The 25,022-nt window shown below is 39.5% G+C and overlaps 1 pseudogene; it reads right to left on the bottom strand.

Annotated features, from left to right (window-relative positions):
- Positions 1 to 3,399: 3,399 nt before the first annotated feature.
- Positions 3,400 to 25,022, bottom strand: part of LOC130096125 (sucrase-isomaltase, intestinal-like) — a 28,567-nt pseudogene continuing 6,944 nt past the window's right edge.

Below are 25,022 nucleotides of genomic sequence, written 5' to 3'. Positions count from 1 at the left end.
TGGAAATGCTAAATAAATGACTAGTTGACTGAACCTTAGTAAATAAATGTAAAAAATCCTGCGATTGCTCTTTCCATAGACTGGTGTCCGAGTCTAAACTGCGTTCCAGGTGATTGTGAAAGGCTTTTCAACGGTGTGAGATTGTGATGTTGCATCAAACTGCAACTCCTGAACCTGAGGGAGAGGAAGAGTTTTTCAGACAAAACGAAAGCTAAACTACACGCTCATGGTCAGCAGTTACTATACAAATCCTCTTTAACGGAATGAAAGTGTGCTGGAAATGAGCTCACCCTCATGCCATCAAAGATGTAGAGGTGTTTGTTTTTTCATGGGAACAGATTTGGAGAAATGGAGCATTACATCACTTGCTCAGAAATGGACCCTGTGCTGTGAATGAGAGTCCAAACAGCTGATGAAGCACATCACAATAATCCACACCACTCCAGTCCATCAACTAACCTCATGTGAAGAGAAAAGATGACACAAATCAATCAAGACGTTTTTAACGTCAAACCATGGAGTCCATAATCCATTATAACGCTTCCTCCAGTGAAAAAGTCCATCACCTGTTGTCCTCTCACATCAACATCCACCTATATATTTGTTAAGGACTGTTTTGGCTTGTAAATGGTACTTGATTTGTGCATATTTGTCTGCTGATTCAGACTAGATGACTTTTTCATTGGAAGAAGTGTTATTATGGATTATGGACTCGTATGTTAGCCAGAAACAACGGTTTAAAGTTGAAAAGTCTTAATGATGGATTTGTTTCTTACAAAAACGCAGATTTTGACTTTATTTTTATTTTTTTACTGCCTTACATTTTTAAGTACAATCAACAGCTATTTAAGTCATTTCAACTTAAATGACATTAAACTGACATAAAAAAAATATTAGTTGAATCTTGTATAACTTACAAAAAAAAGTTGAAAATTGCTTATTTTGATGAGTAAAAATAAATGTTGTTATAACTTTATATTCAGTGTGATGGACCGGAGTGGGTTATTGTGATGTGCTTTATAAGCTGTTCGGACTCTCATTAACTGTACAGCATCCATTGGTGAGCAAGAGATGTAATGCTACATTTCTCCAAATCTGTTCCCATGACGAAACAAACTCATGTACATCTTGGGTCGCATATATTTTCAGCACACTTACAGGGTGAATAAATTTTCAGCACATTTGCATTTTTGGGTAAACTATCCCTGTAAGAGCTTAAACTCATTTCTGTCAGGTCCATTAAGTCAAGAACACACAGACAAAATAATTAAGAATTATTTGAATAGATCGCAAACAGGTTGATGTTCCTGAATTGAAATTTGGCGGTATGGCTCTGTTCAGGGAGTCCTCTGACCTTTCATGAGCACCATGAAATAGCAGAGAGTCAGAGGACAGCAGCAGCAGCATTAGGGAACACTCACACAGTTTTAGACTGTGAGAGCTAAAATATCCCCCCAAACAAAACCACACCTGGCAATCCTCTGTGATACAGATGATGATTATTTGACCACACGAGCTATTCCCCCCAAAACAAAATTGAGTGTCTCGAACGGTGTCGACTGAGCCGCCCTAATTTAGCGATTTATAATAGTAAAAATATTAATTAATTACTGAAATGACTAATCAAGACCGCAATAGCTAAAACATGCTGTTACCTAGATTATCTATCTTTAAACTGTTTGACAGTCTACAGTGTAAGCTCTATGGATAGATGATTAATCCACCTCTGAGAACGAGCTAGATGAATAAATTAACAGCTGATAGCGCATTCAGGGGCGTTAACTGAGCAGAGCGCGAGCAAAATAATGATCAAATGTGTTTTATTAATGAAACAAATCAGAGACTTGAGCTCATGGCTTCTGGTCGTCAAGAATATCCCGAACATCGGGACGGAGGAGGTATCGTTCGTAAGCAGCAGAAACCACCGCCCCATAGCTTAAAGGGTTAAACCGGAGCGAGTGTCGCCGCCGTAGTTGTTGCACAATGCGTAAGAATGAGCTGTATACGGTCCGAAAAGGCAGTCCGCAGAAGTGAATTCCTATCACAGCAAGCTGTTTGAATCTGCGCTGCATAGTGGTAAAAGCCAGCGTGAGCAACGCGATCAGTTGCCAATGACAACAGATAACGCACGTAGCCAATATGATCGCATAAGCATTTTTATGAAAACGACTAGTTAGATAAGCCCAAATGCCACACGGATAGCATTAACAAGAAGGATGTTGCCAACACACTGATAGCTTTTAGCAATGAATATTAAAAAGGAACTTAGCTTCGTGAAGATTTTCAGAGATGAATGGAGAATGAATCACGTCGTCCTGTGTCAATATTGCAGCAGAAGCGAGCAGCGAGCCAGCAGAGCGAGCAGCAAGCATGTATGAGCAGGGTGAATGAGCTTTAAATAGGGCGCCTTGTTTGAGCTTTGGCCATTGAGCAGCGAGGGGAGTTAACCAGCTAATGCAGCTCAGCTGGAGCAGATCAGCTGACGGGACAGTGTTGATAGCAAATAGCATAAGCAGCGGCTTGACTACCTGGCCTGCCAGAACTGACGCTGACGCTCAATGTGTGATTGTAAGCCAATTCCGTGAATGACCTCATAATGGTGAAATGATGGAGAGAATCAAAGGTTTTGGAGTGAATGGGAAACGGCATCTCTGATCTGACATACGCTGCAAACAAACGCATGGAGACAGGCGGAGCCGCCTCACCTCTTTCACACTTTTTTTAAACTTACATATATATATGTTTTTACATTTATTAAATAACTATTGCATCTAATTGTTATATTTAATTAATATTTTACATTTTTAAATATTATGATAAATTTACAGTTTTTTTTTTATTACAAAAAATGACTAAATTAAATAGATTCCATTTCCCCCCTGATAACTTTATGAGTGTTTCAAACAGTATGAAGCTGTAGTGTATGTTTGCATGAAGTGTCTGACCTCAGCGTTGTATATGAATGGCAAGTCGGCGTCGGGCTGTCCAGTCACGCTCAGTGTAACACGAGTGACGAGCGCTGTTACACCCCACACCTTCACCAGACCCAGAGTCAACCTCGGCCAGACCGTCTGTGGGAACCACGCTGGTCAGAACACCCTATACATATAAACACACAGATGTTACACACATATACACTCAAAGTATGAACAATTCTAAATACTACTTTAATGGCATTTTTATGAAAAGATAAACTTAATGATTCGTTGTGTTATCATCATTGAAGTTGCACATCACTGCAGAATAAGTGGTTGAGGTATTTACAGCGTGAAATACAATATTCCTGAAATTCTAATGCAAGTTCTGAAGATCGGTGAGAGTTACAAAACTGTTTATTGTTGCGTTTACATGGAGAATGAAAGACACACATGCACACACTAAAAGATGAGATCGCTTACATTAAGGAATTTTAGCAGCTTTCATGTCATTGTAAAGATCTGCGATCTCCGCATCGTTGGCGTAGCCGTAGCGACAAAGCTGGAATCCAAGCGACCAATAGGCTGGAAGAACCGGGCGGCCGATCATCTGTCAAACAAAACGCACAAACTGAGAGAAAAATATTTTACATTTTATGCAAATACATTTCATAACACAAATATTGAAGTGGCTTAAGATAATCTAATGGTGCCTTGTCTATGTTACAAGCAAGCTTCCTTTAGATAAATATTTATTTATTTCATTTATGCATGTGAGTTTTCCAATGTTATTTTGTATGCTGCTTAGATTGAGTGCACTGTGGGCAATGAGAGAGACTCCAGCTGCTAAACCTCATCAATCCAGGAATAACACAAACACACACACACATGCACACCTCAGTGTACTGCTGAACCACAGCTTCTGGAGTGGGTCCCATCCCACCATGTAGAAGTCCAAGATTCCTCCGATGGTGTGGTAGGTCAGAGCCGGAGTCGGCAGGAAGGTCACATCTAAGAGAAAAAAAGAGAAAAGGATGACATCATCCCTGTGACTCAATGTGTCGCCTCAGCTCACAGAGAAAGAATAGGCGTGTCTTTGCGTCTCTCAACAGTGTTCGGCAGCAGCGTCTCTACTAATAGCAAAACTGTAAGTTTATCTGCTTCAAGAACAGCGCAGTTATTACCTCGCTAGTGAGAAATGCAGTGTTGGGCAGTAGCGTCGCATTAACTAGTTTAAGTACATTTCTCAATAACGTGGTGGTAGCGACACTGAATCAAATAGCTTTTCAGTAGCGAAAGCTCTTTTGTCGATCAAGTTGTGCGGTAGCATCCACACAAGCTACATTTTCCCAAGCATTTCTGAACCTTAAGCTCAAATCGGAAATACAACTGCTAAGGATCACTGATCCTGGATCAGTAAGTGATGCCACCACCATACACGGACCTGTGTATACTACAGAAATACTTCCGTATGATGGTGATTTCTTCTTCTTTGTGTTTTACGGTGGTTGGCAACCAGCATTTGGTGCATTACCGCCACCTTCTGCGCGCGAGAAATTAATTTTATGGAAATATGGCAGAGGGTGAAAGGAGAGTGATTGATCCCGAGGGGGGAGTCGCCGTGGCCATACCTCGAGAAGTACATGATACTGATTGAGACAACAGAGAAAACTTGTGTTTTCAGGTGCTTATTGTGCCACCCCAAAAATAAGCTGCTCTCATCTTTGAAGACTCAAACATGAATTTGAGAACACACATTCAGGTGATTCCCAAATAAGCTAGCTAACACAACCATCGCAATTCAGTACAGTCTGCAAACACCAGCTAGCACTTGTCAACAGCTAACCACTAGCTAGCTTCCTTTTTTCAGGTTTTCCCTTATTAAATCCAAAAAATATTTTCAGATGAACATGGCACTTATATTAGTGTTTCTCGTGCCAAATCATTTAAGATTTTGTGTCTCTCTCACACTGTGGAGAGACCAGAGTACACAGATTTATTCAGAGAGATTTTACCCTCCAGGCATTTGATGTCCAGGAAAACATTGGGAAGAATGCAATGAAAAGCACACTGTCTAAGACTTTGTCCAAACAGAACCATGTATGTACCACAACAGATGCGTGGTAATCAAACAACAGAAGCTTCCTTGGGGTGACCATCCAAGAAACAATAAGCATCTGCTCTGGAGCATTAGCCTGTCGCAGGATCATAGGGGATGTTTTGGCTTAGGAAGACGTGCACAGAGATTTCAACATAAAAGACAAGGTGACCGTTACAACCACAGATAATGGTTCAAATCTTGTGAAGGCTTTCAGTGTCTTTGCAGAAGTTCACAGAACCATTCAAGAAAGAGAATAGGAGGTTGAGGAAGAAGAGGAGGCACACGCTGTCTTCATACATGTCACAGACATCTTAAATGAAACAGAAGAAGACTACAGTCATCAGCGATACACCTCCACACCCTCAACCTGTTTGCAACAAGAGACATTGAGGGTACTTTGACCCAAACAGAAGCCTTTAAAAAAGTATCAAGATCAACGCTTGGCAAATGCCAGGCACTCTGGAACAAGCAACACAGAAGCACACAAGCTTCAGACTTCATCAAAGACAAGCTAGGGTGCCAGCTGATAGTCCCCAGTCCAACAAGGTGAAACTCCACTTACCATGCTATGGAGCTCTTGAATACCTGTATCCTGACAAAAGAACAAGACCTCCAGGAGACCTGTGGGAAGCTTCTGGTGACTCGCTTCAAAGTCGCAAAACTCACCTTCATACATTTTATATGTACTTAGGTTAACTGGTGTTCATGCTGTAATCCATGTATCTGTCTGAACATAAAGACAACCACATACTTCTAACTGAGCTTACTAGTGTAGTGAATTTTTCTCCCAGGTTGTTAACTGAATGTTAAACGACTACAACTAATACTTATTCAGTGGTGGACGAAGTACACATACCATGTACTTGAGTAAAAGTAAAGATACTCAAGGTAAAATATTACTCAAGTAAAAGTAGAAGTGCTGCCTTTAAACATTCACTTGAGTAAAAGTACAAAAGTATTTGCCTTCTAATGTACTTAAGTATCCAAGTACTTTGATTTTTTTATGGCTATAATGTCCTATTATAATTTGTCACAAGACTCTTGCTTAACTCAGTCTAAGTGAAGACTAATGTCACTCTTGGCACACCAATCTATTAATGAAATGACATTAATTAGTCTGATATATATATATATATAAGCTATGTATAACAATTTTAGTTCTAGGAACTCCTTTTGGAGGAACTAATTTAGCTCCTACTTTAGAGTCGGGTCTAAACCAGCGCTATAGGAACTATCCGAACGCACGTGAAACACAGGCACCCGCCATGTTTTAAAAAGCAGTGTACGCTAACAGATTATAGCCTGTTTATTTACTCCAGAAACTAACTCTGTGAACATGGAAAACAGTGATAAAGGGGCCTCTTAACCTTTACGCTGATGAGAAAATCCAACGCAACTTTGAGGGGACCAAGCCAAACATAATTATGTACTTCTGCTCAGCTAGAGACACTGGACATCAACCACACAGCTTTTTTTTCACTTTGATTAGATACGTTCACCAAATGTCAAATTTGCTTATGCATTTCTGAGAATTGGGTATTTTCAGATGGCTTTTTGATGAGAAAACCTTGTCGTTTAATGGAAGTATTAGATTGAAGTTTCTGTCAATTTATATGCCTGTTGCTTTATAAAGCAACTAATGAACAGTGAGAATGCGAACACTGTATGCTTAGGCGTTCTCACTCAGTGCTGTCAAAATAAAGGTCCGCCACACATTCAAAATAAAAGTCACAACAACAAGCTTACGTCACTTCAGAGTTCCTACTGGTGGTGCGAATGTAACCAGAGAAATGTTCCTGAGGAAACCATTAGTTCTCAGGGAATCACCCTGGTGGCTTTTTCATTGAACCAAGTTCCTGGAACTAACTGGTACGAAAGCCCCATTGTCTTGGTCTTAATCCTAAATTTAGAAAAGCATACCTTCCAGTGCAGGCTTTTTCCACTTAGGTATGTGATTTCCACACGGAGCTTGCTGACGTCTCGAGATTGAGAACGCTGACATGGGAAATCGATATTGCGCTCTATATCTACAATGATGTCGCTTGCTGTTTCAAACATGTTGCTGGTGACGTAGCCGTGGGTCTCAGCGTAATAACACCAGGGCTCCTTGGGAATATCTGAAGGCTATGAAAGACAATGTGTTTAATCACATTATTACACTTCAGATCAAACAGCGTCTTTGAAAACAATGATATTGATGTAGTGGGTTGGCAGTGTTTATAATTTTTTTATTATCGTGACTGTCGTCACGGCAGAATGCATCCAATTTCCGCCTAAGCGAGTTAAAGGGTGCGTGGCACAATAGTGTGGGAGACACGCACATGTTTGTTTGGTGTGGCATTGCTGCAAGCGTGAAGAGCTGCTGCACGCTGAGGGTAACGCTTACCTGTTCATGTTGCCAATAATCCCCGGGTAGGTCGTTTGATTTATTATGTGTAAAAAGCAGAGTATTGTTTGTTCTTTAGTATGTGTGTTTTGGATGTGTTGTAGCAACAAACCTGGCATCGCGGTAATTCACTTGGAGCTGTACGTTTCATATCGTTCAGTTTCCCGTTCATGTTGCTGACAATTCCTGGGTAGGTCGTTTGATTTTATTATACTCAAAAAGCAGAGTATTGTTGTTCTTGAGCATGTATGTTTTGTATGTGTTGTAGTAGCCTAACAAGCTCGGCATCACGTTTGTGACTTGTGATATGACATGTTCAGTATAAGACACATTGTAGAGGTAATGAGATGTTTTATGTGGTTTTGTATTTTATAGAAAGATGTATAAATGAAATGTATGGTCCAAATGTTATTTGTATATTTTAATAGTGTACAAATGTAGATTTGCTGAATGTGTATCATCTTTTTGGCAGATTCATCTGGCAGCTAATGGTGCACTAGACTAAACTACTGTTTTTCCCAGTATTTATGGTTTATTTACAACTATGTTTGTTTGGATTCGTTTTGGTTGGTTTTGTCATTTGAATATGGTATAGTTTATTTGTTTTCTTTTTATTTAGTTGATTTTTGTTAGTTGTATTGTATAGTGTAATTATTTATTTATTTATTGTTTTGTTTGGCCGTTTGGGTGGCTTTGTACTGGATGCGACCATATCTCCCTTATTAGGAGGTGGTGTGATGCAGTGATAGCACTATCTTTTGATTGATTTGATGGTTGTGTATTACATTTGGCACGTTTGTTACAATTTTCCCGGGTTGCACTAAAAGGACTGGAAGTAACAGTCTCTTCTAACAGTCAAAGACTTTGTCTAACCAAATCAATCTGGCACCCCCTTATTGCGGCCCCTTTATCTTGTTTGTATTCTGTGTAGGGTTATTTTGTTTGGTATTTGTTTGAACTAATGTTTACATATGTTGTTGATTCCTTTTAAAGAAATAAAGAGTACCTCACCAGGGCCTATACTTTCATTTAATTGAACAACTTGAGCGGGTCTACTCCCCCATGGATTATAGACGGTGGATGTCCGCCCTGTTACATTTGGCATATTCGGCAGGATTATAGTACTAAGGCCGTGGGTGTATGGTGCACGGTTTTTCTTTTTTTTCTGTTTGTTTGTTATATGGTGTTGTGTACTGGGAAAAACAGTGGTTGAAGTGGTAGACATATGCAAATTATCCTTATTATTATTTTTTTTTTTGTCTCTTTGCTTTATTACAGTATGTCAGAGCTAATGGCAGCGCAATTGCAGGCATTAACTGAATTGGTACAACAATTGCAGTCAGAAAATGCCAGGCTTAGAAAAGAAACCTCCCAGACAGTAGTAGCTGCCCCTGCTAATGATTTGTTGGAGGGCCCTTCTTCGGTGCCTATTCCTTTGACTAATTTTCTACCAACTCCTGTGTCTATACCATCTCTTCCGGTGGTAACCGAGCGATACTGTGTGTTTATGGCTGAGCCCTGCAGAAAGAAATCCTTTGGGAGACCTATGTTTGTTCTAAATCTTACATAGGGCTGCAGACTCAGTTCTTTCAATGAAAACAGATGGAGGGAGAATCGCTGAGGGAATATTCTCATGCCCTTATGTCCCTTATTGAGGGAGTTAAGCGAAGAGATCCACAATGTTTTGCCAATCCTGATTCTGTTCTTAGGGACCAGTTTATTGAGCATGTTAGGGATAGCATGTTAAGATGAGAGTTAAAGCGAAGGGTACGTATGGATCCTTCTGCCTCCTTTTTGGATATTCGTACCAAAGCTATCCAGTGGGTAGAAGGAGAACGCATGGCTAGTCAAAGGCCCCGTGCTTATTCATATAGTGTTCAGGGCAGGGCAGGGGAGATTCGAAAAAATTTAGCTGAAATACAGTCAGTAGATGAGTTAACAGAATTAAAGGAGTGCTTGCGTAAGCAAAAAGCACAATTAGGCCTGGGACACACTGGCTGCGTGGCGTAAGCGTCTCAGCTGCGTGGCGTGTCCGTTTTTATTTCGGCTCCCATGTTAACAGGTTAGAGATTGCAGACTGCCTGCGTGATACGCGCGTCTCAGGAAAACGCGTGCATGCTAGAAATAGAACCGACTCCTATTTTTCACGCGACACGCAAGCGTGTTGGAAGCGTTTCCAGGCAAAATAGAATAGGAAAATGTGTTTATATGTTATTTTGTACACGAATAAATATTAATAAATTACATTTTGATGGTTGAAAGTCTAGGTTTTGACATAAATTCAGATATACATATAATTTAAAAATAAATAATGATCAATTTTCAAATATTGCACCTGTCAATACAGAACGAAATATTATGTAGTCTATTTTGCAGTCAATACTGCTGACAGTGTCTTTATCAGTAGGCTTTATATTTATGCTTAACATGAAGTATAGGGCTTCCACAATACATCCTCCCTGCACATCACCTAGCAGCAGCAGCGCCGCGTCAGACACGCTTCTGGTGTGCAAAGACACAGAAAACACGACTCAGCCGCCACGCAACCGAAACGCCACGCTCACGCCACGCAGCCAGTGTGTCCCAGGCCTTAGACTCCATCATGAGACATCTTGAACCACCAGTGTTTCCTTAGAGGTATGATGTGCGTCCAAGTGGTACTAATTTTCCCTACCAGCCAGATCTTAAACCTGTATGTATTCGTTGCAATAAAGCAGGTCACATTGCTAGGTTTTGCAAGGTAGATCTGAAGTCATCTCAGAATGTTGCTGGAGGGGATGGCCCACGAAGTTCAAGTCAGTCCAATGTTACATCTAGAGCAACTCTTGATCACTCGGAAAACTAGAACCCTCCGGTGCTGGTGCCCAGGGATCGGAAGGGGAGTTTTCGGGGTTTAAAGGACATGATGGTATTAAGCTTATATGGAACTGTCTTACAGTAGAAATGATGATTGGGGGTTACCTGTAGCTTGCTTGCTTGACACCGGTTCTATGGTGACCACGATTACCGAACAGTTTTTTTTTAAACATCTTCAGCCGGCTTTGGGAACAGAGTTGCAGTCTTGCAACTGGCTAAAGTTAAAGGCCGCTAATGGTCTCGCCATCCCATATTTGGGCTACTTGGAGGTGGCTGTCCAAGTATTGGGTAGATTACTTCCTGGTATGGGAATTCTAGTAGTTAAGAATCCAGAGGGATTGTGGGGTCAGGGGCAGCATGGCCGGATCGCCAGCTTGTTAGGAATGAACGTGATCAATCAGTGTTATCAAGAGTTATTTATACAGCATGGAGATTTTTTGTTTCAACATATAGGGGTACGAGCTTCAGGAAAAGAATGGAAGAAGGCAATGGCGGAATGCAGACAGCTTGACTGTGTCCTGGAGACGGGGTTGGTTGGCCGCGTTTGGGTTCGTCCTGGACCTGCTGTTCTAGTTCGAGCTGGTACTTTAAAGTTTGTTCCTGCTATTTGTCACACTGGGTTGGGATCTACATTTTCTTCAGGTTTGTTGGAGCCATTGCCTTTGGAGAATTGTCACATACCCTGTGATTTGATTATATCTTCTGCCTTTCTGCCAGTAACTCAGGGGAGTTGTATTGTATAGTGTAATTATTATTTTTACTATTATTTTGTTTGGCTGTTTAGGGGGCTTTGTACTGGATGCAACCATATCTCCCTTATTAGGAGGTGGTGTGATGCAGTGATAGCACTATCTTTTGACTGATTTGATGGTTGTGTATTACATTTGGCGTATTACATTTGGTTGTGTGTTACATTTTTTCCCGGGTTACACCGGGTTTGGTTAGACAAAGTCTTGGACTGGAAGTAACGGACTGGAAGTAACAGTCTCATAGCAGAGACTGTTACTTCCAGTCCAAGACTTTGTCTAACCAAATCAATCTGGCCCCCCCTTATTGCGGCCCCTTCATCTTGTTTGTATTCTGTGTAGGGTTATTTTGTTTGGTATTTTTTTAACTAATGTTTATATATGTTGTTGATTCCTTTTAAAGAAATAAAGAGACCGTGTACCTCACCAGGGCCTATACTTTCATTTAATTGAACAACTTGAGCGGGTCTACTCCCCCATGGATTGTAGACGGAGGATGTCCGCCCTGTTACATTGAATATTTTCTCTCTCAGACCTTCCAGGTGCAGCTGCAGGCTTTACATTTGTCCTGATCGGCACCTGCTTCAGGGTGACAGTCGAAGTGCCTAGAGTTTGGGTATTTGGCCTCCCAGTTTACTGTGTAGTCCTTCCCCAGTTCCAGCTCCAGATTTCTCAGATACATCACCTAGCAGACCACAAACACCCAATGTTATACAGTATACCACGTAAAAGACAGCAGGTGTATTCATGTCAGAATCTTATCCTCTAGTTAAAGTATGGAAATAACAGAAATGACAAATACTGTTGTGTTTCACAGAGTCTTTTTGCGTTAGTTGGTGGACCTGCCATAAATTACAGGAGCTGACATTGTGTCATGCATAGATTAAGACCAAAGTCAGTGCGACCTTGTGTTGTCATTACAACAGAAAATCATGGCGTTTAAAGGAAGTATTAGATTGAAGTTTCTGTCAATTTATATGCCTGTTGCTTTTGACTTAGACTAGAGGACTTTGACGAGTCCAAAGCAAACATGATATGATTCATACAATATCTGCTCATTCTGTTATTCTAGCTACATTTTATATCATGCAATAATATTTGAAGAGGCAATAACATCCTCCAAAGTGATTTAAATAAAAATGGACCCTATTTACTTTATATTCCTGGTCTCAATGTGCATTATACCCATTTCTGTAGGGTGTTGAATATCCTATTTCATTCAAAATCAGTAAAACTGGTCACAAACACTGTTTCATATTGACTTTGGTGGTGAATAGAAAACTCTTTTATTTTAAAACTATGATTACCTTCTTGGTTGTATCGTAGTTAACCTGGGACTCCGACAGAGCGTTTGTAGTGATGCCGTCCGACACGAGCACAGAGGCGGAAGCCGCGCTCACTCCCATCACTGTTATGTTCTCAAACTTTAAGCTGTTTGGATCCGTGTAGCCATTGTGAGCAACATGCATTGTCAAGACATCCTGATCCAGCAGAAAAATATCAGATATCACTACAGATTTTTGTAATAGATCCCATAAAAAAAAAAAAAAAAAAAAATATATATATATATATAAACGTTGCTTTTTGGACATAAAATGTAATTCCATCTAAAAACAAACAAACAGAAATGGGACATTAGGATGACATACATTAACCACAGAAAACTGGTAACGAATGTAGGAGCCGGATGAAACAGTATCTAAGAAAAAAAGAGAAAGAATTTATGAGAGACAAATCAACTTTATATATGAGTCACATAAGTGTTATCTGGGTTTTTTTTTAGAAACATTATGGTAAATCTAATAATTTAGTCTATAATAGGGCTCAATAATAAGGATAACCCTGTGACCAATTTGAAATAGTTTCAGGCCAGTGTTGTTTTTTCACTACATCTGTGTGTGTTTTATGTCTTGCAAACGCAAACATTTGTTTGTCTTTGCACTGTTAATTCATTGAACATTTTGGTGTTGCAAATTCTGCTAATTTTAAAGGTAAAGTTACCTTTCAAATGGGAACTTGCACTGTGTCCGAAGACACTTTGGGGAACGCATCAGCATGACCAGTGTCTGAAGCATGTGATTCAAATGTGAAAATGACATTGGCATGCGACAGGTCGTGACGTCACTCTAGAGCGACATGAGTCTAAAAGGGCACTTAGAGTACACGTCTTCAGCTTCTTTGTCTTCAGGATCCGTTTGTTTGAGTATGTGCAACATGAATATCATGATGAATTGCTCTGCCAAGCGTTTTCAGGAAGTGTGCGTCTGGTGTGTTTGTGCACGTGTGAGGAGTACGCACGTTCAGTTCTCGAGGGAGCTGAATGCGCGCATTGTGAGGATTTCTCAATGAAAGCTGCGTTTGCCTCATCCCTATTCTCAGTGGATGTGGAACATGCATTTGGTTGGAATGCCTTCAATTCTTCGAAGAAGCTGGATGTGCTGGGTAGGATGCATTCGCAAAACTATTTAAACCGGGTAAGAAGCTTGTCTTTTCTGTTCTCTGCTGAGGAATAGTAGTTAGCGTTTGCACAAGTGTTTTCGGCTCTCGAGGGAGTTGAAGGAACTCATAGCCATGCATTCATGGATGTTCTCGTATGTTTCTTTCAGAGTGACAGAATCTGCCGTTTAAACTTAGCGCGCTTAAGCACACGTTGTGTGATGCGATTGCTGTGATTTTGAGGAATTAGATGCAGAAGTAAGGTTAAAAACCATGGGAGGAGTCAGATGGGAAGTCCTTTTCCTTTCACGCTGGCTCTTATTTTTCATGTCTTTTCCAATATGGAATTGATTAAGATGGAATGTCTAATTCTGAGGAATTAAATGCAGAATGAGACGAGGTGGATGTTATTGATAAATCTGCTCCCTCTGCTGTCCACACACAGGTTGTACTATCTCCTGAGGCAGATCTTGCTATTCGTGCCACAAAGCCAATGACATTGGGTTAATGGTTGCTATAGTTGGCAAGGGGAGGCATTTGTATTCGGAGGAAAATACATTATTTTTCCTTGATGCTTGTTGCTTTGATCTCAGAGCTGGGAGTCTCAGCCAGGAGATGTGTCCCTCCCTAGTGGTCCGTGGGCGTTGAGTGTGCTTATTGCCAGAGTGGAGTTTGTCCAAAAACATTGTGCCTTCCACTTGAGGTATTTTAACACTGTATGTAAGTAAAGTAAGCTTAGTATTAGCATCAGTATTAATTTGAATGGCTCTCTGTGAGGCTGGAGCAGTTCTGGCTGAGCATACTCCCCTTGTTATGAGGGTCTTCATGCTGGCTGCTCCCTAGAAGCTCTGTTTAGAGTTAGTCAAGCTGACTGGCTTTCTGTGAGCCTCCTTGACAAGCTTAGAAAAGGTTGAGTGTTGACAGTACTCCCCTCGTTTTAGAGGGTTGTTATGCTGAGTAATCTAAGGCCAATCTAAGGCCCTCTCTAAGGCCACGTAACGGTTTTTGAAGCCGATTAAGGTTGACCTCCTTTAGTTATAGAGAGTAGTTCTGCTGAGGCCTCTGTTCATCTGAGCTCCAGTTAGACAGTGACATCTAGTGTTCGGCCCTCTCTAGGCCACCTTGGTAAGCTGTTACTTAGGTTTAATATCGTGAGCTCCTATCAGACAGTGACATCAAATGGCCGCCTTAATAAACTGTCTTTGAGGTTGGGTTTGGTTGGTCTCCTCTCGCTTTAGAGAGTCGTTCTGCCGAGGCCTCTGCACACCTGAGCTCCAGTTATCTAATACATTTATTAATCTTAGTTGATGTTAATTTCAACATTAACTAATATATAATTAAAATCAAAAGTTGTAGCGGTGGTTATTAATTAATGAAGCTGAGCTAACAGGAACCAACAATGAAATGTTTTTATTTTATTAACATAAAAAAAAGATTAATAAATACTGGAACAAATGTATTGCTCATTGTTAGTTAATGTTAGTCAATACAATAACTAATGTTAACTAATGGAACCTTATTGTAAAATGTTACATTTGGTTCCACTTTATATTAGGTGACTTTAACTACTATGTATTAACATTTAAATTAATAATTTGATACAATGCACTAATTGTGTAAATGCATGTTTTTGCAATGTACTTATATTTAAAAAAATACCTGCATTCAATTACAGCTGTTATTGTAATTCTTGTTATTGAGCCATATGTTGTGTAAGGTCGATTTTTGTTTCAGACAGTGAACTGGACAAATTTTAATCAATAGCAAGTCCCTCCAAAAATACCTCGAGAGTCTCCGTCATCCCAAAACAGCTCGCCTGACGCAGCCTTGTTGTCATCGAGCGCGACGATCAGTCCCATGGGATGAAGTCGGCTGAGGGAACAAACTACTTTTACCAGAAATTAAGAGCAGACAGAAAACAAATCTTTTGAATTAGATGGGATTCTTGTTTGTGAATAACGTCACAGACACCAAACAGCAAAGCCGGGTGGATTTGAAATATGTATTTGTGATGCATTTGTGTATCAGCAGTGTTTTGAATGCTAGAGCAGCCCAAAAGATACTTTACTTAAAAGATACTTTACTTTAAAAGATACTTTACTGAGAGATACAGTACATTTACAGTTCTACGGCTGAAGGTGTAATATACACAGAGAAATTAAAACTATTTTCCTAATGTTAAATAGAAACTCAGGCCTCATGCAGATGAACAGGAATGAGATGAATGAAAACAATAAACAAAAGATAAACGTTCCAAAATACACAAAAACACAAAATCTAAATATTTGTACGTTCACAGTCTCATATTAAACTCACTTTGCAATATTAACCATGTTATAGTGATGATATGAATCATGTTACAACTGCTCTGAATTCATTTAAATACTATACTAATTTAAAGAAGACTATAATACATAAAAATCTCAAAAAAAAAAAAAATAGCAGACACTTTTTGAAATGGGCATTAGATGTGTTTGAGGCTGAAAGACTCCCTGAGAGCGGACTGACTGCATTTTCACGGATATAGTTTAGTGACAGTGCATGCTTTAATATGAGCTGGTGATATGCATTTCTAGGGGAAATCTACAGGAATATTTTTTGGCTTTCCCAGCATTACCTGTATGTAGTGGTGACGTCTGGTCTTTGTACAGGAAGAATGGCTCCGCCTCTCAGATGTAAACCAAGTTTATCAGCGGGCAGGTTCAAGGAAACTTTTGCTTTGCGATCAGTAATCCTAATCTCCTATAAAACAATCCAAAAAATTGCATTGTCAATATATATATATGTATATATAAGTTTATATATATAGGTTTGTGGTGTGAGAGGATGGTCTTACCTTCTCAAAGTCATACCAGATGGCATCTGGGATATAGGCCTCCACAGTTTCAAAACCCTTAAACAAACAAACAGGAAATCAGCTAAACATAATGACAAACAGAATTTTGATGGTTTAATAATGAGCATTGATCATTAAACTACTCGTCAGACCATCGCAGGTGGTCATTTTTCAGAGAGATATGGTCCTCCTGTCATGACTTTTCAAGAGTCAGAAAAAGAGAACATGAGCGAGATATTGGAGAGTAAGAAGCTGACGAAAGAGAAGCAGCAAATGAACAAAAAGAAAATATGAGAGAACACTTCAGATGGTGGCACTCAAATACTGTGATATAATTCATATCAAGCTGTGTGTGCGAGTGTGTGTGTGTGTGTGTTCACTCACAGGATCCAGCACAGGTGTGATGAGAAGATGTGCTCCCCACATGAACTGTTTGTGCACTGCCCAGGTTTCACTGTCGGAATAAAACCTGCAGAGCGGGAAACAATTCTTATAAAGCAGATATTGATATTTGATCAAAACCATACAGTAATTTAAAATGACTGTTTTCTATGTGAATATATTGTAATTTATTCCTGTGATCAAAGCTGAATTTTATTGTGTTGAAAACAGTTGTGCTGCTTCACAGTTTTGTGGTGATACATTTTTAAGAATTCTTTGATGAATTTAAAGTAAAAAGAAAAAAGGATTTATTTGAAATAGAAAACTATTGTTACTATGTAAATGTCTTTACTGTCACTTTTGATCAATTTAATGATTATTTTTTTATGTCTTACCTTAACTTGGAACGGTATTGTATTCACTTATAGGTTTTATTTTAATTCGAGATATTATATTAAGGTCTAAACACATCTTATTTTTTTGTTTGTTTTTACATGAGAGATCTCATATAGAAATACATGAAGTTCATGAACACAAAAGCAACACTGGAGCTGTCCCACTGCTGCTTGCTCATGCTTACACACTCACTCATGCATCATGGGCCGCACTACAGTCTCCCCGCTGACGTGGGCCTTGTAGAACAGCGTGTAGAGGTACGGCAGGAGGCTGTAGCGGATCTCCAGGTAATGTCTGGAGCTGGTCACCAGGAGAGAGTCAGCGCCGTATGATGCAGGGTCCTGGTCCTGTTAGAAAGGGAGAAATGGACACGTGGATCCTGATAATATATTCATCATTGCTACTCTCATGCCATCTCACAATAATGATTAGGGTAATAATTGCATTTAAAGAGAGAGGACACGTTTGTAATTCAGTGCGCTGCCGTCGGGCCAGAAACACGTCGCAGAGATGTTTAAACCAGAATCCTTCCCTCGGGTCATTTTGACCCAAAAAATTGAGTGTTCATCAGAGGGGTCCAATACCTTACGACTTTTGTCGCACTTGAACCACGAATACACACAATTTTTTTTAATGGACTCGAGGAGTTTTGTGGTTGAAATTTAAAAAAAGTAGATCCTTCTCTTTAAGTTGAAAGAATGTGAGGAATGTGCTTAAATTACTATTTATGTATTATTTATTAATCAAATCTAGTAATTTAAAGGTAAATAAAAATTAAAAATATTCAAAAATATCCAAAAAAATTGCATTAAAAATAGAACAAATATTATCAAAATGAAATAAAATAAGCTTTCTGGACAAAAAAAAAGTAAGTGTAATTTTAGGGCTTCGGGTCATTTTGACCCGCGAGTGAAAGATGTGTTACAAAGTGCAAGACACTTCAAGATTGAATGTTTATGGGTGTATAAAGAGCAGCACATACTTTGAAACCTTGTGCGTTGTGGTTACGGCTGAAGGGGTAAAATGCGCCGACTTGCATCCAACGTCTGCAAAGCTCCTCCGATGAGTTGAAGAAGAACCCACAGATGTCTGCACCGACCTGCAGAAGAACGTCTTTAGATTCAGTTTAGACTCTCCAGAGGAGGTAAAAATCACTCTACATTCAACCTCAACACTGAGTCCAAATGCATTCCCATTCAATACCAAAATGTTCTCATAACGCTTCCCATGTCTCTCAGTGGGGCTGTTGTGTTATGAAGAAAGAAGGATGTATACCATCAATTACCCATGTTGGAAAAGACGTTTCATTTGGAGTCAAACCACTTACGTAAGGGATTCCAAAGAGGTTAAACTCCAGCATGCCGGGTATCGCCCACTTAATGTCATTCCAGGTGGCGGCGTTGTCCCCCAACCAGTGCCCAGCGTACTTGCCCACCCCGGGGAAGGAGGAGCGGGTGAAAACCATGGAACGGTCCGTCCCAAACACTGCTCTCGACGCCCTGGAAGCAGAAACACAATATTAGAAGCAGTGCCAGTCCAAGACTTCTGGATGCAAAACTTTAAACTTTGTAAGACTGCCGCTGCCAGTGCGTTCATAAAAAGTGAAATCGGTTTTAATCGGTTCTTTCAGAGCAATTTCATTGTCAACCAACAACAGTGAGCTGAAATATACAATAAAAAAGAATCAAATTTACAAACAAAAGGACAAATGCAATAGAAAAAAAGATACAAAAGATACAAATTTAGCCTATTACTAATAATAGAATACTATACAGAAATTGAATAAAGCAATCAAATGTAAAAAATAAAACACTGCATAATCTTCACCGTATGAATTAAATATAGGCTTACGTTGATTCTTATTAAAGTTACTAAAGTTATTCAGTGAAGAGAAGTGAATGATTCTCTCGTTTTCTTCTGTTGTTTGATTAGGGTTAATGACAGAGAAAGCATTATTATTAGGGATTATTAGGCTGCTGTCACTTTAAGACCTAATGCACAGATCTAATACGCTGACAAGCATGCCTTTCCCATGTTCACTTAAAGGTGCAGTATGTGAGATTGACAGCTAGTGGTTGAAATGGGCACTGCAGTCTGAATTTAAAATATTTAAGAGTTGTTTCCCGCACCTCCTGCTCCTCAGACTCGACGCTCACACGGGTTGCCAGATTGAGACACGCAACAGGAACGAGCGCAATTGACAATGGAATACGAGGAGACTTACACACTGTAAATTGATGAGTTGATTTATTGATTTATGATGAGTTAATATCTCCCATTCATTAAAATTTTTAGACAAATACCAAGGCTTTTTAGGTCGGGTAGAATCTGTGATTTCTGACCCAATTCGTTCGCTTGCTTCCATGGCTGCAATATGCTCTGTTTCCGCCAACTGACAACCTCTGGTGGCGAAAGACTATTGGATAAACTGGCAGTGAGCGAAATCACACAGACCAAAACAGAAACAGACATTACGACACGGAACGCACATTTCACAGTAAAATAACTGGCTGTAGAAGCCTTTTTCAGAGAAACGAGTGTGTGAACTCAATATGTTTGCAGATATTTAGGAAACATGCTATGGTATTTTTATGCTTCAGTACAGTCAAAAAACTTACATACACCACCTTTAAGACATAATCAACTGCATTTAAGTGAAACTTGCCAAGACAGACATTTTGAAAAATACACATATTGGGTCTCATTCATGAAACACGAGCAGAACGAATTTTTTTGTAAATCGTGTGTAAAGTGGTTCTGGCGTAAATTTTCGGATTCATTAAAATGTTCGTATTTTCCAAATGTGAGTTGGTACACAAGAAATCTACACCTGCTCCCAGCCACGCGTAAATAGTGCGCTTAACATCCGAACGGTTTGCTCATTAATAAGGCTGCATTTTAATTCACCTTAATCGGGTACATATTTGCACAGCATTTTGAAAAAATATTATATATAGTAATTACATACGGTTTTTCTTATTATGAGAGCCAGTAATAGCATATGCGATGGTGGTCCTTCTCCAGTTTGAATACTATTTTTCCGAAGTGAACTAATTCGTTTTTTGCTCTCAAGCCTAATGTCGAACCATTTCCTTCTCACTTCTGGGAATGTTCGATTAACAGATGAAACTCCATTAACTGCATCTGTAATGCTGCCAAGCTTACTTTTTTTAGGACCTGATACGCCACTATGTACGCTTGAAAATTAAATGTGGCGTTTTGAATGAACTTCTGATAATAAAACTTCACTTTCTGCATCTGAGAAATTTTTTTCCATTCGCATTCATGTCATAATATGATGCCCATATATAGTTGTCAGTCGGATTTAATGGGCGGGATTTATGGTAATTGAGAATGAGCGTGCACGCGCATCCCATTTACGACTGATTGGAATTCATTAACACACACACACATTTCACTATCACATCTGACGTTTACGAAGTATTTGTGAATCAGGAGAAGAGTTTTCGGGAAGGTCTCTTTACGCGCAAATCACTCGCATATTTACTCGTATATTTACGAATGTTTCATGAATGAGACCCAATGTTGTGTGTATTAGTTCGTTTAAGTGGACACCCGAAGCCCAAAATAGCCTATCCTTGTCAGTGTTTTGCTCCGTCTCAGATCGTGCGTACAGAAAGCCATTTGGGGAACAGTTTCTTTCGCGGCTTAATACAGTTTTAACTCTTTTTTTCGTCCATCCAGAGACTGTATATTACGACAGTCGCATTACATGATTGTACTGAGCTGCATACTGTAGGAAGGGAGACAGTGCTCCGCTTTACAGGAAAGGGACGGAATTCAGCATCGTTTTTTCATAGTTGTTGGAAGCCAAAATCAAAATCAAAAACGAAAGAGAAATTATATTACTCGTTCAGCCCTAGTCATTAAATCATCTTTGAGATCAAGGGGGGCCCCTGTGCAAGGGGTGGTTCGGGGACCCTATGCAACTTGTGTACTGTAGGGAGGACCTGCCCTCACTAGAGGTACAGGTGGCTGGCACCACATCAAGGAGGGTATTGGAAAGACACAACGACCATTTTATTTCCAACTTAAAAATCAGGTGCTTGCAAAATGAAGTAAAATTAGTTTAACAAGATACAACATTGAGCAGAAGAGAAATAAAAAACTGAATATACTATGTAGACATACACTAAGACTGACAACATTAACCTCCCTCCTACAACCACCCAGACCATTAATGAAATGATTCATAGACATAATTCAGAAATCATCATGGTTATGATGTCACAACCGATCACATTAATATATGACTATCCACTAGTAAATATAACATTGTTGTGATGTTAATCCATATTAATCATTCTGACAAGACTGGAACGCAGCGTCAGTCAATCATAACAGAGATTATTTGCATAGAGAGTGTGGAAAAACCATCACTTACTTCTCAGTGGCCAGGACCATAGAGTAGCCATAGAGACTGTGGACATCATAGTGGTTCCCCCAGTTGTGTTTAGCATCCATACACAAGGTCTTACTGAACATCAGGTTATCAAGGATACCTTTAGAGTCGAATGGAAATCAAGAGGACGGATGTTGACAGAAGGTGAGGAGATGCTGATGTGAAATCTAGCTGTAGATGCATTTCAGACTCACGCGGGGTGAATGGAGGATAGTTGAGTTTGTTATCAGCGCAGCCTTTGATGCTTCCCTTCACGAAACTGGCCACCTCATTCATGTCCTCAGAAAAAAACAGCAATTAGTTCAGCGCTCCCTAATTCAGGCAGCTAACTGTCTCAAGATTAAAGCAAAACTCTAGTTTTAAGAGGCAAACAATGTTCATGTCGTGGAGTTATCTTTGAAAATCAAACATGGAGATGAAAAATTGTAGCTGCTTACATTGCTAAATGCTAAACTTTCTTTGATTGCCTTGACAATAATTTTTAAGTTCAGAAGACTACGTTACTCAGATGAACAAAAGTATTTAAGTTGACTGTAATTGGAGCGAAATAATTGATTTAACCTGAAATGTTTAGTGTGATTATGATAGGTTGCCTTATTTTTTTAAGTCGCCTCAACTTCTCTTTTTTGCAGTGTAGGGAGGCTTTAAAGTCAACATGAAATGGCATTCGTAATATTTTATTTTACTTTTTGAATCAGAATATTCAGTGAGACAAGTTGTCAGGCAGAACTTGATTTTATCAATCGGGAATTGATTGGATGGTGTAAAATGCATTTCTTCAACACAGTCGCCACTAGCTTATTGATTGCAATATTTGAAACATGCTTTTTCTGTAAAGCTGCTTTGAAATGTGTACTGTGAAAGTGCTATACTAATGAATGTGAATTTAATTGAACAGGAGTTTGATTAATTACTACTGTAAGTAGGGTCAATTATGACTTTATGTTGACTTTAAAGCTTTTGTGGTTTTTATTGCACTCTAGATGAGATGTTTATTGAGCTTTGCTGTGTTTGAATATCATGACCTTTCCACCAGGTGGTAAAATGATCAGGTTCTGGTGACTGGTAAGGATCTCTGCCAGTTACTTACAATCCAGAGAGCGTCGTGCTTGACTTCTTTGTGGAAGCGGGAAATTTCATCAACCCACCAATCAATGCAAGACTGGTTAGTGTAGTCAGGAAACACGGTTTCCCCTGGCCAGACCTGTGACATGAGAGAGAGAGGGTGAATTCCCATTCGAACGAATGAATGAACAAAGAAATGAATGAGCCATGTTTTATGAGATTCGCTCGCTAGCATCACAATCGGTCACAGACACATGGCACTGCAAAGACAGCCTGTCTAAATGTTTATTTTATGTAATTTTTGCATTTCCATTCCCTCTTGTGTCCTTTTCCCCCTCTTCTTACATGGCTCAGAGCTGCATGAAGGTGTGATATTAATAATGCAAAATCAATGAAAACACTGGCCTAAAATAAAACCATAAAAAAGCAATCCGCATCTGCCACACATGATATTTTTGCCAAGTGATCTATGCGTCATTGCCCTGAGGGGTGATTGATATGTGATCGAACTCAAGTTTACAGATGGTAAATTAATGGTCCTTTATTAGATCATTCACTTATTTCATGTCTCTTAACTTATTCTACCTCATTATTATTATTATTATTCTCTTTGTTATTTTTTACACATTTTTACACTATACAAGACTAATTCCGAAACTAAGTTAGTAAAAACTATATAATTGTATCCCAAAAATAGAATTGGACAATTAATAAATGTTTATTGGGTAAAAGTGTGGATGGGAATTGTAAGAGATCTGGGGCCGTATTCACAAAGAATTTTATCTTACCACTAGGAGTACTCCTAAATCGCACTAAAATATTTTAGCTAGGAGTTGTCTCTTAAAAGCTATTTACAACAAGACCTACTCTTAGTAAGGAAAAATGACAACTCCTAAACTAAGAGTGAGTCTTCGTTGCTATGGATGACGTCAATTCTCATGCACGAGCTTCCTCGCAATGATCACGGTGATTGGTTGTTAGATGACAGGGCCATCATGCGGAGCATAACACAGATGCAACAAATCATGGAATTACGACATCTAAATATGTCTGTGTCCTACACAAAATAATAATAGTAATGTCATCGAAATGCATATCATGTTTGTGCATACCCCAGTGAAGTGTAATTCTAAAAAAGGCAGAGAGAGAGAAAAAAGTCGTGAATTCAATTAAATTAAATCAAGGTAGCCTAATACCCCAATGAAAACCGCCACCTGCCTAATAATGAAAAACGACACTTGCATTAACACTTTCTTTTAACACATTAATTGACATCCTATTAGCCTAAATAGACTACTTAAAGCAAGGAAATGTTGCTTCTATTGAAGTAATGTAATAGTTGAATGACGGTGGATTATGAACTCGCCAAAACGGAAAAGAAAGCCCAAATGGACGTAGGATCAGGGGCCGTATTCACAAAGATTTTTATCTTACCACTAGGAGTACTCCTAAATCGCACTAAAATATTTTAGCTAGGAGTTTTCTCTTAAATGTTATTCACAACGCCTTTCAGACCTACTCTTAGTAAGGAAAAATGACGACTCCTAAACTAAGAGTGAGTCTTCGTTGCTATGGATGACGTCAATTCTCATACACGAGCTTCCTCGCAATGATCACGGTGATTGGTTGTTAGATGACAGGGCCATCATGCGGAACATAACACAGATGCAACAAATCATGGAATTACGACATCTAAATATGTCTGTGTCCTACACAAAATAATAATAGTAATGTCATCGAAATGCATATGTTTGTGCATACCCCAGTGAAGTGTAATTCTAAAAAGGCAGAGAGAGAGAAAAAAAGGCGTGAATTAAATTAAATTAAATCAAGGTAGCCTACCCTAATGAAAACAGCCACTTGCCTAATAATGAAAAACGACACTTGCATTAACACTTTGCATTAACACATTAATTGACATCCTATTAGCCTAAATAGACTAAGGAAATGTTGCTCCTATTGAAGTAGCCTAATGTAATAGTTGGATGACGGTGGATTATGAACTCGCCAAAACGGAAAAGAAAGCCCAACTGGACGCAGGATCAGTGTGTTCACACCGAACGCGAATAGAGCGTCAAATACGCGTCTATCGCGTCTAGTTAGACGCTTGAACATTCGCTCGAGTTCAAATTTTTCAACTTGCGCAGAAGACATTCGCGGCAAACGCATCGCCCAATTCGCGTCAATCGCAACGCCCGGCGCGAATGATACATCTATTCGCGTCTTTGCATTGACTTTGTATGTAATCTACTCGCGCAAATAATTAAATTCGCGTTCGGTGTGAACACACCATTACTGCTGCTGGCTCAGTTGTGTTTAAAAAAAAAAAAAGATAAATGGAAAATTCGCCACTGGGATATCAAGCAAAACACACAGGAGATTTGTTTGCAGATCAATGCCGCATTCCCGCTTGTGTCGCGGACCCCGGACGACTGCGAGAGGCGCTGGAATGCCCTACAATCCTTTGTGAATAGGTCTTAG

This window comes from Rhinichthys klamathensis, unplaced genomic scaffold (assembly GCF_029890125.1).
Source record: "Rhinichthys klamathensis goyatoka isolate OS25496 unplaced genomic scaffold, OSU_Roscu_1.1 h1tg000011l_1, whole genome shotgun sequence".
Taxonomy (NCBI): Eukaryota; Metazoa; Chordata; class Actinopteri; order Cypriniformes; family Leuciscidae; genus Rhinichthys; species Rhinichthys klamathensis.
The sequence above is the reverse complement of the archived record's forward strand: the minus strand, read 5'-3'. Positions and strand labels throughout refer to the sequence as shown.